The sequence below is a fragment of the Dendrobates tinctorius genome, unplaced genomic scaffold (genome assembly GCF_039654945.1).
Source record: "Dendrobates tinctorius isolate UK_male_01 unplaced genomic scaffold, ASM3965494v1 ptg000161l, whole genome shotgun sequence".
Classification (NCBI taxonomy): Eukaryota; Metazoa; Chordata; class Amphibia; order Anura; family Dendrobatidae; genus Dendrobates; species Dendrobates tinctorius.
Genome location: NW_027361828.1, coordinates 1,900,998 through 1,907,083, shown reverse-complemented (window position 1 = coordinate 1,907,083; position 6,086 = coordinate 1,900,998).

The following is a 6,086-nucleotide window of genomic DNA, read 5'->3' as shown; positions in this document are numbered from 1 at the left end:
GCTCCCTAGAGATTTTAGGAGGCTGAACTATTATCTCAGGCCCACTATAGATTACACCTCAATTTAACAGGCTGAAATAGAATCATAGAATCGTAGAGTTGGAAGGGACCTCCTGGGCCATCTGGTCTAACCCCCTGCTCAAAGCAGGATTCGTTAAATCATCCCAGTCAGATGTCTGTCCAGCCTTTGTTTGAAGACTTCCATTGAAGGAGAACTCACCACTTCTCGTGGCAGCCTGTTCCACTCATTGATCACTCTAACTGTCAAAAAGTTTTTTCTAATATCTAATCTGTGTCTCCTCCCATTCAGTTTCATCCCATTGCTTCTAGTCTTTCCTTGTGCAAATGAGAATAAAGATGATCCTTCTACAATGTGACAGCACTTTAGATATTTGTAGACAGTTATTAAGTCTCCTCTCACTCTTCTCTTTTGCAAACTAAACATTCCCAAATCCTGCAACCTTTCCTCATTAGACAGGGTTTGCAGACCGGTCACCATTCTGGTCGCTCTTTTCTGAACTTTCTCCAGTTTGTAGATGTCTTTTTTAAAATGTGGTGCCCAAAACTGGACACAATATTCCAGATGAGGTCTGACCAAAGAGGAGTAGAGGGAAATAATGACTTCACCTGATCTAGACTGTATGCTTCTGTTAATACATCCTAGAATTGCATTTGCCTTTTTTGCTGCTGCATCACACTGTTGACTCATATTCAGTCTGTGATCTATTAGTATACCCAAGTCTTTTTCACATGTGCTGTTGCTTAGCCCTATTCCTCCCATTCTGTATATGCTTTTTTCATTTTTATTGCCCAGATGTAGTACTTTGCATTTTTCCCTGTTAAAAACCATTCTATTAGTTGCTGCCCACTGCTCCAGTTTATTTATAACTTTTTGAATCCTCTCTCTCTCTTCTCTAGCATTAGCTATCCCTCCTAGCTTTGTGTCATCAGCAAATTTAATCAGTTTACCCTCAATTCCTTCATCTAAATCGTTGATAAAGATGTTGATAAATAGGCAGGTGTATGACCAGGCACAAGGTGTGTATATAGTATTGGGGAGAATTGGAAGCTCCCTAGAGATTTTAGGAGGCTGACAATGATGCCCTCAGTGCAAGTATGGCAGCAGGCAGCCTAATAAGCAGGACTGCTGCACACAAAAGTGTGGAAAAATGAACGCTTTGTAACTGTGCACAAAAGAGGAAGAAAAGTATTTTTGCTTTTAAAAAAGAAGTTTGCACAGCAGTGTGCAAACAGCAATGCAGCTATCAGGGAGCCTTATAAGGCAGCCTAATAACCAACAGAGCTGATGCACAAAAATATAGCCTCCCCTGTCACTGCACACAAACTGTTGTGTTGTACAGTGGAAATCGCTACCAGCAGAAGCAGTTTTTTTGTTCTTCTTCCCTGCCTAACGCTCTCCCTTATTCAGAATCAGCAGCTGCAACCTCTCCCTAATGCTAAAATCGGCAGAAGTAAGATGGCGGTCGGCGTGCACGCCCTTTTATAGTCCCTGTGATGCCACACAAAGCAAGCCAATGACTTGTATGCCCTTCTCAAAGATGGTGGTGACCGATGCCCATGTCATCGCGTTGCCCACAGTGTGCGTCCTCCATCATTGGCTGAAAAAGGACGCTGGAAGCATAATTTGAAACGCGACTTTGGCGCTCTGGTCGTCGACCTTGTGGCCGACCTCACGCTATGATCGGGTTTTGTTTCATGAAACCCGACTTCAGCGAAAGTCGGCGACTTATGAATTTGACCGACCCGTTTCACTCAACTCTACTCCAGAGTCTGCTAAATCTTTCTGAAGGTCTTCCACAGTCAAGCGGGGATTCTGGTTTGCCTCTTTAGCAATCTTATAAGCAGCCCTCTAAAATTTTGCTTGGTCTTCCAGAGCTTATCTTGATCTCCACTGTTCCTGCTAACTGCCATTTCTTAATTATATTTCGAACTGAGGAAAGGACAATTTGAAAACGCTTTGATATCATCTTATAGCCCTGTCCTGCTTTGTGGGCCTCCACCATTTTCATTTTCAGAGTGCTAGACAGCTGGTTAGAAGAACTCATGGTTGCTGTTTTTTTGGCACAAGGTTAAAGGAGGCTTTCCTAACGATGATAGTGAACAAGCCATAACTTTAACAGGCTAATTAAGGTCTGAAACCTTGGTGAGAGTTATTTGAAGACAAAAATCTCCAAGGGTGCAAAAACTTTTGCAGCAGACCATTTTCCTTTTTGTAATTTTTAACATGAAAAATGAAAAAGTATATATTCTTTTTTTTGCAAAACTGCACAGGAAATGTATCTTCTTTTTATTAGGCATTTTAGAGATTACTTCATCTTCAACTTGCTTAACTGTTCACAATAACAGCAATTTTGACCAAGGGTGCCCAAACTTTTATATGCCACTGTAGTTGGTGCATTTTGATAAAAAAAACTTTTGCTCTATGTGAGTGACCAGTGCACCACTTGTTAAATCCAATAGTAAATATAAGCCTCCTCCATTGACATCTCATGTTTTGCAGCATATCAGCAATAAAGTTATAACATGTGGCCCAAAATACAAGATTGCAATTATGTCATGACATTATCAATTTTCTATTTTATCCGCATAAGTAGTGTTTGAAGTCTGTCAAAATGTATATCAGTGACATAATCCAAAACTTTCCTAAAAAGACTTTGTTCTCCAGTAAAGGTCTAGGTTAGAGTTGGATGATGCATAAGAGTGATGCTGTACAAAATGGATGTAAGCTGACTGCTCCCCAACACCCAGTAGTCAAATGATCACAAGTCAAGTTCCTATCTAGCATAAGATTGTTTAGTGAACTTTAGAGAGCTGGAAGTATAATTATTGATTACGTGCAAACTAGTAGAAAGTACTGTCTATTTTCTAATGGTGGGCCTGCAAAATTTTCCTTTTCTCCCAAAAAAGTTTCATTTGTCTTGCACCTACTGGAGCTTTTTTTTTAACAACAGACATGAAAAAAAATATAGACTTTTCCATATTTTTTTTTACTTTTTTATTTTTTATCAAAACTCACTTTTCCATTTTTTTACATTAAAAGGCAATTCAATCGTATGTGCAAAGCAATTTATGGAGATAAATCATCAATATTTTTTTCAAATTCAGCTTCATATACAGAGAGGAAAGGTATTTGGAATTATTTCTTTCCAAAAATGTCACTTTTTACATATACCTGAGCTAAATGTAGGTAATTTATTCATACAGTACAGTGCAAACATTTTAGGCAGATGTGGGAAAAATGCTGCAAAGTATGATTGCTTTTGAAAATAGAAGTCTTAAAGTGAGCCCACCAAAATACCCTTCAGTATAACTGTATAGTGATATAGGGGACTACTTCACCCCTATAAAAAGCATATGGTACCTGGCACTGGTACAATGATTAGGAAAATAATTTGCAATCATATGCAAGTGAGGAGGCATTGGTGTAACCATGTCATTGCCAATAGCTGGATGCACCATTACGCCCCCTAACTTTGCATCTTAGAACAACTTGTGTGCGCATGTGCACTGATATGATACTGGTTGTGCTTGCCGCATGCATACACAGTGGATGAGTGGGTTCTCCTGCGTGGTTCATCTCTGCTGCTGCTTGTATGCATTGAATGGACTGCATTAACACAATGCGAACCTAGCCTTATCTACCAGAGGTATTTTTGTTTTTGCATTTTCGTTTTTTGCTTTCCTTTTTCCAGAGCCATAAATGTTAAATATTTCAGTCAAAATAGCCATGTGAAAGCTTGTTTTTTGCGTGACGAGTTGTACTTTTGAACGACACCATTGGTTTTAACATATCATGTACGGAAAAACAGGAAAAAAATTCCAAGTGCGGTGAAATTGCAAAAAAGTGCAATTCCACAGTTGTTTTTTTTTACCATGTTCACTAAATGCTAAAACTGACCTGCCATTATAATTCTCCAGGTCATTATGAGTTCACATGCAAAACAGAAGCCGCGGAGACACCATCACATGTTTCTCAACGCAAGCAATGACTAGCCAGGTCTTTCCCCTGGAAGGAACAACCACGGGAAGGGCAGTCTCCAATGAAGGAAACCACCTATGCCAAAACATGGTATCCATCCACAGACAGCGGTTTCGGGGTATTGCCCCTCATTAGTGTGGACTAGGAAACTGGCTAGTAGGAGCAATGCCTAGTAAAAGACTGTGAAAAATGAGAATGAATGAACTCATGGAGATCAACATCCAACACTGCGGAGACACCATCACATGTTTCTCAACGCAGTGATTCTAGAGCAATGCCCCCATCCCTTATGGGAAAGATGCAAAAACATGCAAAATACAAGCCGCGGAGACACCATCACATGTTTCTCAACGCAAGCAATGACTAGCCATGTGGATGGATACCATGTTTTGGCATAGGTGGTTTCCTTCATTGGAGACTGCCCTTCCTGTGGTTGTTCCTTCCCGGGGAAAGACCTGGCTAGTCATTTATTAGGTTGAGAAACATGTGATGGTGTCTCCGCAGTGTTGGATGTTGATCTCCATGAGTTCATTCATCCTCATTTTTCACATTATGAGTTCACAGACACCAACCATGTCTAGGTTCTTTTTTTTTAAAGTGGTGAAAAAAATTTCCAAAATTTGTAAAAAAAAAAAAGTCATTTTCCGATACCCGTACCGTCTCCATTTTTTATGATCTGTAGTTGGGTGAGGGTTTATTTTTTGAGTGGCAGGCTAATGTTTTTAATGACACCATTTTGGTGAATAAATAATCTTTTGATCATCCGATATTGCATTTTAATGCAGTGTTGCTGTGACTAAAAAAAAAATATTCTGGCATTGTGTCTTTTTTTCTCATTACGCCATTTAGTGATTGGGTAAATTCTTTTTTTGAATTGATAGATCAGCTGATTTTGAACACGGCAATACCAAATATGTGTATATTTGAATTTTTTATTTTTTTTATTTTGAATGGGGCAAAAGGGGGATGATTTGAACTTTTATATTTTATTTATTTATTATTTTTTAAAACTTTTTTTTTTTACTTTTTGCGTGCTTCAATAGTCTCCATAGCAGACTAGAAGCTTCAGTACTTTTATCTCCTCTGCTGCACACAGGCAATGATGAGATCGCCTGTGTGTAGCAGAAATCCTCATTTGCTATAAGTGCCGACCACCAGGCGGCGCTCATAGCAATCTGGCAATGACAACCATAGAGGTCCGCTGGAGACCTCTGATTGTCATGCCGACCCATCGGTGACCCGTGATCATGTGATGGGGTCATCAATGGGCGGGATTTCTGAAGTGCTTCCGGTAAGCGTGAGTTAAATACAGCTGTCAGAAATTGACAGCGGCACTTAGTTAACAGCCGCGGGTGGATCCTGATTCCACCCACGGCTGCTGTTGGCACATGTCAACTGTATATATTAGCTAACATGTGCCCAGAAAGGTGCGGGCTCTGGTCCAACAGGAGGAGTCCAACATTGGAGTACTATTACGCCCGATGTCGGAAAGGGGTTAGTTGATTTATTTTTTATCAATTTACAAAATTTTAATTGAATGGACAAAAGAGAAATGTAAATCACATGTATATTTGAACATTACCATATGAGAAGTTATGATCTATTTGCTTTTACACAATTATGTATGCCTACAAGTGTCTCAAATAAATCATGAGGCTATTCATTACACCTAATGCTGTATTATATTTCTAAACTTCCCAAATGCACCAATCAGAGATAACAGGTCTGAAAAGGAAAATGACATATAAGTATGCATTGTAGGATTATATAAATGTACTAAATCATGAGAAGAGCAATCAATTGGAAATATTATTGATGGCCCATTTCTTTTAATCAGAATGTGAGTGTAAATTAGGTGGCTAAAATTAAACATCTTATTCATCTGAATTGAACTTTTATTTTGTTGTAACTTGTCATATGAATTCACTATTTTGTAGGCAGGAAGTACAGTATGAGTTGTGCAAATGCTGAAGCTATGACTAGATTGACTCAACTCTCTGGGCCATTACCACTCTAAGAAAATTGTTATATCTTGGTTATTTTCTCTCTCTAAGGCACAGTCAGACGGCCGTATAATAAGAACAATG